The 12,324-nt window shown below is 54.7% G+C and overlaps 1 long non-coding RNA gene across 2 annotated transcripts; it reads left to right on the top strand.

The window, feature by feature from the left end:
• The first annotated feature begins 2,154 nt into the window (after positions 1 to 2,154).
• On the top strand, positions 2,155 to 10,348 carry LOC141567332 (uncharacterized). 2 transcript variants are annotated; one of them, XR_016021419.1, is made up of 3 exons: positions 2,155 to 2,167; positions 2,296 to 2,380; positions 8,878 to 10,348. It is a non-coding gene; the product is annotated as an uncharacterized LOC141567332 (long non-coding RNA). The 2 variants fall into 2 exon arrangements; XR_012489950.2 differs by lacking the exon at positions 2,155 to 2,167 and having other exon boundaries at positions 2,255 to 2,380.
• Positions 10,349 to 12,324: the final 1,976 nt, after the last annotated feature.

The following is a 12,324-nucleotide window of genomic DNA, read 5'->3' as shown; positions in this document are numbered from 1 at the left end:
AGTGGGGAGAGAACAATGGCCTTTTAAACTCAGGTAGGGGAGCTGTGTTTGGTGCAGACACTGGCAGTATTTTACTGTCCTGATGGCAGGCATACGAGCTGAGAGCGTCGGCATGAGGATCAATGATCTCGGGCTCTGTGCCCAGGCAGCAGGTACTTGGGTTTAATGTAAGTACACACATCAGCCTTGCAGCTTGTGCGGCTGCGCTGACTCCCTGAGGCAGGAGAACGAGCTGCTGGAATGACCCTCCCGGGAGACAGCACTTGCCCTTGAGAAGGGGCCTTGGCCTCGGTGGTAGGGTGCCGGCTCAGCAGCTAACACCTCTCGTCGCCTGTACCTCTGCGCCTCATTAACGAAAACAACGTCAGAAACTACTGTGAACATTTCACGTACAACTCGAAACCGCTGATGACACTAAACGGCAAAACCAAGATGAGGACTCGCTACCTCGGAGTTGATGCTGCCGGAGAAAACCTTACGAGCCGGGAGCCGAGAGCCCCAGAGCCCCCGCCGCTTCTCTCCGCAGTCCCCGTGCCCCGTACCCTGGTGTCCGGAAAGGACGCCCGCGGGCTCCGTGCGCCGGCTGCTCCTGGGCCGCCGCGGGACGGCCGGCCTCCTTGCGCCCCGACCGGGGCTCCCTGGGCTGGGCCGGCCAGGGTCCCTGACCCCGCTGTCCCCTTCTCGCCAGTGCGTCGCAATGTCTGGCCGCCTTGTGTGCGCAGGACAGATGCCTTCCTGCGGTCACAGAAGCAAGTGCCTGTCAGGGCCGACACTGCCTGCCGACCTCGGAGCCCCGCTCGCGTCTGCCGCCCCGTCCGGTGACCGCGCTCCAGCACGGCCTTCACGTCTGCCGTCACCCGGGCGCCACCCAAGCCCAGCGCAGCCAGGAGGCTGTGGCGCGCCCATTTCCAGGGGGCGAGGCTGCGCCCCGACGACCGGCACGTCCCCACACGAGTCGCGCCTCGCGGATGCGCAGGGCCCGGACGTCGCTTCCCAGCCGCCCTTGCGGCTAGGGCGCGGCCACGTGACCCGGGCTCCGCCAATCAGGGGCGCCGGCGCCGGCGCGGCCCCGGCGGGCATGCGCAGAAGGGCCGCGGCATTGCGTTCGGGAGGCGCTGGGTGTTCACGTCGTGCGCTCGCGTCTGAGGAGCGTTTGCGCTGCTTCCCCATCCAGTCCCCAGAGGTTCGGGCGGGAGCTGCGCGGGCGGGATGTGCTTCCTGTGCCGGCGACGCCCTGAGAGCCAGCCCTGCGCCCGCGCTGCCTGGGGGCGGACCCGGGGCTGCGACAGGACCCGAGGGGCGGCGGGGGACCGCCAGCGCGCCTCCCTCCGTCACCGCGCGCTCCTCTCCTCCCCGGGCCTGGTGCCGAGTCGCCCGAGTCAGCCAACTCGTATTGTCGCGCTGCGTACAGAAGTGCCGACTGCAGCGCTCGGACGGGACGCGACGCGATGCGCCCGGCGGCCTGGATGCTGCGAAGGAAGGACGCCGGAGCCGACCTGCGGGAGCGCCTCCGGCCGCAGCTTGCGCAGCAGGAGCAGCAACGTCAAGAGCAACGCCAGTGGCTGTGACGTAGAGTAACAAACACCCACGGGTCCATAGTGACGCAGCGCAAGGATAAGTGAGCGGGGGGAGCACAGCTGTCACAGAAATGTGCCATCTAACGCGGGAGAAATGAGGGCACTAGAAGGTCAACGTCTGGCAACCGCGGTAATGCTCACAAGCCGCGGTTGGACGAAGGACGCGAGTCGTAGGCGAAGCTCTGAGACGTTATTGTGGCACTTCAAGCACCGCCCCTAAGATACTACTTACAAAGCACAAGTGGTGAATGTATTATGTGCAACAACCAACACCTCAGGCCGAGCGATCAAGACATAACATGCAGCGACCGCACATACCTCTCCTACAATGCACCGCGGGCAGCCTCGCCTCCTAAAGGTGCTCTTGCCAAAATGCATGACCTCAGTGTAATCCTGGGAAACACCAGACACACCCAAACGAGGACGTTTTACAACGTAGCTGAGCAGTGCTCTTTACAGCAGCTTTGATATTTGTCCCATAATTATGTAAGATGTTAACAGGAGACACTGGGCAGAGAGTGGATGGGAACTCTGTACCATTTTTGCAAAATACAGGTGGACTAGAATGAACTCATCTCTCCCCTAGGCTGGTGAGCAAGGGGCATTCAGCACTGGGCTGACCCTTGTGTCTCAGAAAGGGGCAAGCTGGTGACAGGCTAGGGTGGGTGCCCTTGCATGGAATCGCAGCTGCCCAAACTGTCTCTTCCTGGCGTGCCAGGTACAAATGCCCTGAGCGGAACGAGCTTGGCACAGTGGAGGGACAGCAAGGATGCCAGGCCAGGCAGCATCCGGACGAGCAGGAGGTGAGTTTGGACAGGGCAAGGATCAGGCCATTGAGGCCACATCAGGTGAGGCTAGAGCAGGCATTCTGACCTACTGCTTCACATCTCCCCCTCCTCCATTTGTTACAGTTTATTTCTTTGGGGTTTCCTCGAGGAGAGTACAGCATGAAGGCACTTCTGTATCTTGTCCCGCCAGCTTGGGACAGCACCTCTGTCCCCTGCCCACCACAGAAGGTGGGGTCCCATCCTTCCCTCCACCCCTCCCCTCTCCACCCACCTCCCCACTCCCATCAGCTCAACTGTTGCTTGTACACCATCAAAGTCGCTATTTATGGGTACAACAGACTGAAAATACTTACTTTTTCGTGTTTTGCGTGTAGATTGATTCCAAAGGCTAGATCCACTGGCAGTGTTTTCTGATTATGGGGCTGTCTGTGTTTTGTTTCTTGAACAGCCTGTTGGGCTAGCATTTTCCTCTTTTTGTGCCCAATGTCCTTCAAGAAAATGATTATATTCCATAAACTGCTCTAAATAATGCCACAGTTTGGTTTGCTTTATAATTAGATCACAGCTTTTAGCTACAGTTTTGATTTCCTTGTTTTGTTTTGATGTTTTCTCCTATGGTCCCTTCACCGTATCCTCACATTGACCCAGCCTCTCGTGCCGTATCTTGCCCAGCATGCCCTGCTTTGTCCCCAGAGGTCTGTCTCAGAGCTCTCTGGCCTCTGCTGTCTAGGCCTGCTGCCCCGTCACTGCGGCCATCCCTGCGTGGCTCCTGCCTCGTCTACTGCTCCACATACATGCTGTTGCGGTTCTCGGTGTCCTTCCTGCTTTGCTCAAGTGCCTGGCCACCACCGCCTCGTAAATGGATGTGTTTGCGTGTCTGAAAAGGCCTTGAGGTTGCCCTCATAACGGGGCGTAGACGTCGAGAGCCCACATTCTCCCTCCAATTTCAAAGGCACAATTCTGTTGTTGTCTTGCTGTTGACAGTTTGATGTTCACTCCTTTGTAGGAGTCACAAGTTTTATCTCCAGACACTTTTAAGTCTTCTCTTTATCCCTAATATCCCCGGATTTCACAAGAATCAGCCTAGATGGGGATCCTTTTTTCATGCACCCTGCTCTGAGTGTGAGAGGCCTCTCGCCTTCTTTCATGTTTCTGTTTTGGTGGTGGTTTTTAAGGACTTTCTCTCTTCTCTGTCTTCTTTCTGGAACTTCCGTGACGCTGAGCATCCTGGCTGGCCGGCTGCTGCTCATACCGTTCCTCATCTGTCTTCCCTTCTTCTCCACCTTTGTCTTTTTTGCTTATTTTTTCTATATCCTGGGATAGTTATTTGGCTTTACGCTCTAACCTTTCTATTGACCTTCTTATTTCTACCATTTACGTTTTAAAAGTCTCTTTTTCTTTAAATGAACTTTCTTAAGATTTAACTTACATACAGTGAAGTGGTCCCATTTTAAGTGTGTATTTTGATGAGTCTTGACAAATATATACAGTTGTGTAGTTGCCACCGTAGTCAGGATATAGAGCATTTCCATCCCCCCAAAAAGTTTTCTGGGGCCCCTTCCCACACCGGGGCCCAGGCCCCCACTGCTCTGCTTTCTGTCACACAGGTCACAGCCATCGTGCCTTGACAGTCATGCTCAGCAGCTGTTTGTGAGATGCACCCGCATCCTTGTGTGCATTGTGGTTCGTCCATTTTTGTAGCTGAGGCGTGTCCCATCCTGTGGACATGCCACGTTTCATCTGCTGGTCAGGCAAGGGGTGTTCGGGATTTTCCAGTTCAGTTTTGCATAAAGCTGCTGTAAACAGTGGGGACACATGTTTCCATTTCACTTGGGCACATACCCGAGCGTGGCATGGTGCATCGCATGCTACATACACGTTTGTTTAACTGTAGCACAGACAGCTGGTGTGCTTCCCAGAGCAGCTGTACCATCTGCCTTTCCCACCAAGATATAGGGGAGCTCCTCTGTGTGCCCTGAGCCTGGCCCAGCACGTGGTGCGGCCGGAACTTACTGGATTATTTCAGGGACCTCTGTTTCCTTGATAGACCCCTCTCCTACAGGAAAAGTTGACAGTAGCTTCCTGTCCCAGGGGTCTGGATTCGTTTGGTCAGGCCTGGAAAGGGAGGGGCTGTTGGAGCCCTTCCCAGATGCCAGGCTGAGGAGAGGATTTCTCCAGAAACTCAGCCCACCCTGACAGCGCTCCCAGGCCCTTTGCTCCATTTTTTTGGAGGAGAGATGTCTGGCTTTGGACAAGGGAACCAAGCCCACTGCCAGCTGCTCTGGGGCCTGGGTGTGGGAGGGAGCAGTTGTTCCAGCCCCAGCTTTAGCTAATCCCCTGCGTGCCAGCCCCACCCCCACACCTGCCTCTGCCAGCCCCCCCAGTGCCTATTCTGGGGTGCTTCTTCCTGCACCCACACCTCCTACTGCTTTCCTCCTTCCCCGGATTTATGGAAATCTCGTCTCCTGATGCCTGTCCTCCCACTTCCCACCTCTTTCTTTTTTGTCCTTCTCCACTAAGCATTTCCGTCCGGCCCTAAGTGTTGTAGAAAGGAAGAAAGGGCTCAGTTCTCTCTCCTGCACCGAGGCCCTGCTTCTGCCCTGCTTCTGCCCTGCTTCTGCCCTGCTTCTGCCCTGCTTCTGTCCCTGGGCGTGGGAGAGGAGCTGTGTGTTGTTCAGTAGAGAACACAGATACAAGATAGCTTATGTAGTATCCACTTTTATAAAAATACATATGTGTTCATAGAAATGTGACCAAATAGACATAAAAATGTTTACAAAAGTTAGTTCTTGGTAATGAGATTATAGGGATCTATGAGTTTTAAAGCTTTTAATACGGTCGTGTTTTCTAAAAACTGGTTGAGTGCGGCCCTTTGCACAGCAGCTGAAGCCTCACGGTGGCATCCCACTGATCTGGGTTTTCAAATTTTCATCTGCCACTTCCTAGCAGAGTGGGCAATTGCTGTCAGCCTCAAGGTCGGCTTTGTGAGAGCCGCTGTGAGGGCGGGAGCCGGGCCCGCACAGGAGGGCTCCAGAGATGCGGCCACTATTATTCTGCTAGCTTGAAGATCAAAAACAAACAGTAAACAACGTAGGCCATCCAGCTTTGTGCCAGTAGCTTCCTGGGCACCTTCCACGGTGAGTTAACTGCCGAGGGACTGCCTGATAACTGGACCAGTGAGCTGCGTGGGTTCTGGGCCATGTCTGCCGGAGACAATGCTCTTAGCTTGTGCAGAGCTAGGACAGTTTACTGTGACATCGCTTGGCTACCTGGACCAGTTGCGTGCTGAGGCCATTCCAGGATGACCCAGCAGTTCTCTATGCCACAGACATGCAGCCACTTTGCTTATGGGAGTACATGGCATCACCAAGGTGCTTTTAACACATGAGTAAAAGAACGTCACACAATCAAGTTCACACCAGGGGTTGTACCCGACCCCGCAGGAGCCTATTCAGCTAGGTCCAAGTCTCACAGACTTGGGTTAAAATGCAGGTTTCCTCTGTTTATCACATTGCTTGTCCTATGACAGATTTCTGACTGTGGCATGCAAGGCTGATGAAGAGCTAGTAAAAGCTTAAATACGCCACCTTGTATAATTCTTGGCAGATTCTCTGCCAGGAGAGAGTAGCCATGGAGCGGAGCAGCTGTGCCAGCACCTGCAGCATTTCCTCAGGGACCGGGCTGAGGATCGAGCCTCACACTTGTTGGAACAAAACATACAGCTTTTTAAAAATTTTTCCCGACGCACTGTTTCAGAGCAGTGGGTGTCCAGGCACTGCTAGCACTCACTCTGGAGCGCCTGGTGCTGGCCAGGCCCTGTGCTGAGCACTGGGGAACCGCTGGAGACCAGCCGACCACGCGGGAGACACAGGCAGGGTGTTGCTGAGACAGGGAAGAGACAATATAACATGGTGACACTAATTCTGAACAACGTTCTTTCCCAGCTGGGTAGTCATCATTCTGCTTTCTCGTAGGGTTGCAAACAGGTCTAAGGTTGCTTTGCCCTGTTTGAACATCCAAGGGTTTGAAGTGTTGCAGCACCCCTCCCCCCATTTTAAAGTTTATTCATTTTTACAGTTTTCTGTTTCAGAAGAAAAACATTATACAAATATTTTTATTTTTTTCTTATGAGTTCTATTCATTACTACTAATCACAGGGTTAGCTAGTCCTATGGTTGTTTTGTTTAAGTAATAGCATCTATATAACAGAAAAGCAGATAACACACAATGAGGCATGGTTTCAGAGAAACACCTGTTTTTATTTTTTGTTAAAGTGATAGCACACATGTGGAAATTGTATTTTCTCAGGGTTTTGGGGGGAGGTCTCGTATGGTTGTGTTCATGTTGGTGCTCTGCAGACTCGGTCCCCTAAGCCCATTCCAGGTGCCCAGTTCACCTGCAGCTACGCAAAGAGGGCAGACGTCTCGTGGGGCTGCCTTTGAGAGGGCTGTGGGGACAGAGCCAGGAGTGCAGTTTCCAGACTCTCGACCGCACGTGGGAAGGTGCTCACTCGGGTAGTAAATGGCCATCAGCTGTGATTGGATGGCCATCAGCTGTGGCTAGTTTGGCCGTCAGATGTAACCAGTGAGCCATTGGCCACTAATATAACTGCCGTGGCTACGCTAGCAGCAAATGGGGGCTAGCAAGAAGATGGCTGAGCTAGCAAGAGCAGATTGCAGCTAGCAAGTGGGGTTGATTGGCAGAGAGAAGCAGACGGCAGGTTGTGGATAGTGTGGCTCCTGCTTCCTGTGTCTCCAACCCAGTCGCCAGAAAAGTATACTGGTGTGACTCCCCTATCTATGGCTCCGTGGGTGTTCCTTTTTGGCCTCACCATGTCCTGCGTTCTCTTGTGGGGAGTGGGAGCTGAGACCCTGCAGGCCACCCTGCATGACAGGCCACACCATGCTTCTGCCCCAGCAGAACAGCCATCGTCCCTGGGAGCTGATTCAGGAGGGAAGCTGGCAAGAGCCAGGACCCCACATTCTGTTTTGACGTTTGGTGGGAAAGGACTTCACCGATGGGCTGAACGGTGGAAGGACCAAGCCTGGGGGGTGGGGGGGGGGCAGGGGCAGTGGGCTTGGAAGCCCCCACCTGCCTGGGAATTTCTGAGGAGTTTCTCTACAAAGACCCAGCCGGACACCCCCAGACCCGTTTTCCTCAAACTGCAGTGATCCATGGGCACCTCTGTTATGCTGGGTCTGTGCTCCCCCTCCCTGCACAAGAACGCAGGACATGGTGGGGCCAAAAAGGAACACCACGGAGCCATAGGTAGGGGAGTCATACTACTGTATTCTCGGTGGCGGCTGGTCAAGACCCAGGGAGTAGGATTCACATGGTGCGCAGTCCACCGTCCACTTCTCTGCCAACCAACCCTTGCTAGCTACAATCTGCGCCTGCCAGCTTAGCCACGGCAGTTGTATTAGTGGCCAACGGCTCACTGGTTACAGCTGGTGGCCAACTAGTTACAGCTGATGGCCATCTACTACCCGAGCCAGGACCTTTCCACGTGAGGCCGAGAGCCTGGAAACTGCTCTCTGGGACTCTGTCCCCACAACCTGTCAAATGAAAAATCATCTTCATAGACTGCCCACCCCCCGGGGTATATAAACCATTCTAAAGTCTCTTCCAAACATACAATGTAAAACTGAGTATAAAGCCCCCGTGCTTTGGCTATCACCCCACCCAAATCCAGGGGTGTCCACAAAGTAACTGTTACCACAGTAGTGGGCCTGCAGGCAGAGGAGTAGCCCTGCTTGGCACTGAGCCCCTGCACCCCCAGTGCGAGGCACCGGCTGCTCTCCCACAGCCGCCTTGCTGGCATCGAGGGGGCCCTCGGCAGTGGGCCAGGCCCCTGGTACAGGTGAGGCATTTTTTGTTGGCTTCTGCTCCGCCATCTTTGGCTCAGAGCTGCTGCTGCAACTCTGTGTTATGCCGAGGCGTGTCACACAGGAGCCATTCAGCCAGCGACCCTCAAAGTTCAGTGTGAACAGTGTTTAATTCTGTGGTATGATGCGTGACACACGCCCAGGCACAGCTCCGGCAGCCCCCGGAGGGCGCACATTTCTGCTCACAACCGTCCTGGAACAGATGTGGCAAACCCATCCCTTCCCTTTGGCCCTGCAAGTCCACGTCCAGGGATGTGTTTGAAGGACTAGGCGGACAGAGGTGTTGCTCAGGGATGTTTCTAGAGTGCTGGTCACAGTGAGAACCGGAGACAACGTATGGGCTCGTTCACCTCCAGCCACAGAGGAATACGATGAGGAAAATTTGCTGAGACAATGAAAAAGGCAGGTCACGAAGAAAACATGGTGTAGTGCCATTGTTTCGAAAAGAAGCATGTCAGACAGTTCTCTAATAGGTGGTCATTTTTATGGGGCAGTCACTATAGCGATGTTTTAAAGTGGTATTATTTTTTTCAAGTTCTCTACACCACATCTGTATTGCTGGTGAAACGGAAAAATAATAAGACCTTAAAACATGGGTGCTATAATGACAGCCACTTTTCTCCTCAGCATTCCAGTCCCCTTAAGTCCTGGCTCAAGACCCCCAGTGCAGCTTTTCCTGGACACTCACCCGGCTTCCCCAGCCCCGGGGCTTTCACTTTCTCCTCCAGCCTGTCCCAAGGCCCTGTCCATGCCGCAAGTGCCCAGGCGGCCTCACAGCTGGTGGCCTCGCCCTGGAGCTGCCACCTCAGGCCCACACAGAGGAGCGGCCTGCGTTCTCGCCCCTCTGGCTCCTGGGTCCCTCCTTTCAAGCTGCCCTTTCCCCTTGGAACAGGTTAAAGCCTCCAGCCAGGTAGACTTGACCTGCAATGGAAGGGCCTCACCCACCGGAAAAGCCCAGGAGGCTGCCTCCAGATGCGCACAAAACTGGTCAAATACACACTCCTTGCTGGGCTTGGGTTTGGGATTGTGGGAAAGTGGCCAGAGAGGTTCGTGCCAGCCCTCCATCGTGGGCCTCCTACCGCTCCTTAGTTACGCTCTCAGAAAGCACACTAGGACCTGGCCACTGCCTCCCACTGGCCGCAGAAACCCTCGTTTCCTTTGGGGATACCCCACTCACCCAAAAGGAGGAACCAGGACGTGGACAAGCCAGACTGCTTCCTGAGCAGGAACGGGACACTGGGGCTTCTGAGGAGCCGCCCTGGGTGACTTTCCTTCTGACTATGTACCCGCCCGGCCGACACCCTGACCTAGAGGCACCGCCAGGGCTCAGGTGTCTGAGCCTGTCCCTCCGCCCCGTCCCAGGAGTCAGCTCTGTTTACAGCTGAGGGAGAGAGGCTGGCCAGTGGAGGCGTGAGCCCACCCAGAAAACAGCACTCCTCGTCTGCGACTCCTGCCTCAGCTCCCCTGGGTGTGAAACAGCGACACTCAGCCATGAGCGGGCAGGGACCTCAGGCAGTCACTTGGATGTTCAGCTTGTCAGCCAGCATCCAGCCAGGACCACAGAGCCGGTGTCCACCTTCTCAGCTGAGAGACCCGGGCAGTGGGCTCTGGGTGCACAACTGGCGCAAGCACCTGTCAGAATCTCCCCTGAAATAGAGCGGACAGTGCAAGCAATAGAGGGAGAGAGGAAATCACCTGTGAGGGTCTCAGTGTGCGGGTGCCTGCTAATGGCTGCGGCCGAGCTCGCACAGAAGACGGTGCAGGCTCCATGTGCTGCTGCAGGTAGGGGTGACTCGGGGGCCGCTTCTGCGATGACCCCAGAGACACAGCAGCCCGGCTGCTTGCTTCCATTACTGTCACTGCGTCACTCCCGGAACCAGCCCCTCCACCTTCCCGGCCTGTGTCATCGTGGCTCCTGTGAACTCTTTCAGAGGGGCGCCACCCCTCCCCCACCTGATGTAGAAACGTGCCAGCTGGCAGCACCCGGGACAGGTGTGCGGGCTTTGCCGTCCAGCCACGCTGCCGGCCGTTCAGACTCCTGGCCCCAAGACCACTCTTCTGCCAGCAAGGGCCAAATAAACGCTTCCTTTTAAAAAGATGTCAGCCGTGGAAGTTAAAAATGTTTTGTTTAACAATCGAATGTAAGGTTTTAACAGCAGTTTAAAGGCCATCAAAGCTCATGCTCTAAAAAGAAGTCAAAATTAATATATCCAAACTTTTTTTTTTGTATTGGGGAACAGTGTGTTTTTCCAGGACCCATCAGCTCCATGTTAAGTCATTGTTTTCAATCTAGTTGTGGAGGGCACTGCTCACTGGCCCACGTGGGAATCGAAGTGGCCACCTTGGTGTTATGAGCCCTGCGCTCTAACCACTGAGCAAACCGGCCACCCCAAACTATTCTTGATAGAAAAGTAAGGAATAGATAATAAAACCAAAGAACTGCACCTAAGAGAAATGTCCACACAAATACCTGGATGGGAACGTTTATAGAGGCTTTCTTTCAAAATAGTCCAGATTGGAAATAACCCACACGTCCGACCAGTACAGGGTCTCCAAACTCTGGCCCACAGGCCTGTCCAGCCAGCTGCCTGTTGTGTAAATAAGATGTTGAGACACAGCCATGAGCACTCACTCGGGTCGTGTCTGTGGCAGTACCAGCTTGAAAGCCTAAAATATTCATCCTCTGGCCCATTTACACAGAAATGTTGTTCAATCCCTAAACCAGTGAACGGATGAACAATTTGTGGAGATAGATGAAGGATCCTACCCAGCTGTAAAAAGGAACAACCAGGGGCAGCAACACAGGTGCCTCTCAAAGCCATCTGCTGAGTGCAGGGGTCAGTGCAGAAGGCCTGCCCTGTATGAGCCCCTGCATGAGACCTTCTGGAAAAGGGAAAAACATTAGAAACAGGAAACACCCTGGTGAGTGGGGCGGGGAGAGGGCAATGATGTCAAAGGGGCTGAAGGATTTGGGGGCTGAGGAATTTGGGGGCTGACGGCAGTGTTCTATATTTTGATTGTGGTGGCAGTTACACAACTGTATATATTTTTCAAAACACACTGAACCACCCACTTTAAAAGGGTGAATATTATTGTACATAAATTATACTTCAATTTTAAAAAGCCAGAGAACACAGCAATGTTTGCAGCACAGGGTACAGTCCCCAACGTGTGACAAGGGAGTTTACGCAGCTGTATTTCTCCTCGTCACAGGCCTGTCCCTGATTCAGCAGGAGGGTCCCGTGGGCGGCCTCTGAGGATGCTTCTGCAGACTGAGGGAGCAAAAGAGGGGCGGTCTGTCTTGCACCCAGGCAGGTAGGGTGGGAGGAATCACCTGCCGTCCAGAAGCTGCACAGGAGGTCGGTTTCCAGAGCCTGGGACCTCAGCACAGGGAGCCCTGGTGTGGGGACAGAGTCCCAGGGAGCAGTTTCCAGGCTCTCGGCCTCACGTAGAAAGGTGGCCATCAGCTATAACCGGCTAGCCAGTTAGCCACTGATATAACTGCGACGGCTGTGCTGGTTGGAGAGTCAGTCGGACAGTCTGGTTGCAGAGAGCGGACAGCAGGTTGCATGTCGTGTGACTCCAGCCGCCAGTGAGACTATAGTGGTGTGACTCCCCTATCTATGGCTCCATGGGTGTTCCTTTTTGGCCTCACCATGTCCTGTGTTCTTATGTGGGGAGCGGGAACAGAGACCCCGCAGACTGCCCCGCACGACAAATGGCGCAGCGAGCAGGGTCTCCCGCACGACACCTGGTCTTTGTGTAGGTGACAACCATGTCACATGGCCTGGTGTGCGGGAGCATAAGGGGGCCCGCAGAGCAGTGGGGTTTCGGAGGTGGGCGACCCCTGCCCACATGGTCCCAAGCCCCCTGCCATCCCCAGACCCCAGTGCTCTGTGTTCCCAGAGTTGGCCCTTGCCCTCCCTTAGTTCCATCGCATAGCTGAAGGCCGGGCTGCATGTCGTCATCACTTGTGTGACAACACACGACACTTACTGAGTGCTCCCGGGGTGCTGGGCTGTGCAGACACGGCTGCGGTTCTCACCAGGGCCCTGCGAGGCCAGCATCACTCCC

This window comes from Rhinolophus sinicus, chromosome 5, assembly GCF_057876585.1.
Source record: "Rhinolophus sinicus isolate RSI-liver-muscle chromosome 5, RSI-T2T, whole genome shotgun sequence".
NCBI classification, from domain to species: Eukaryota; Metazoa; Chordata; class Mammalia; order Chiroptera; family Rhinolophidae; genus Rhinolophus; species Rhinolophus sinicus.
Note: the sequence above shows the minus strand (reverse complement) of the source record. Positions and strands in the feature narration are given on the sequence as shown.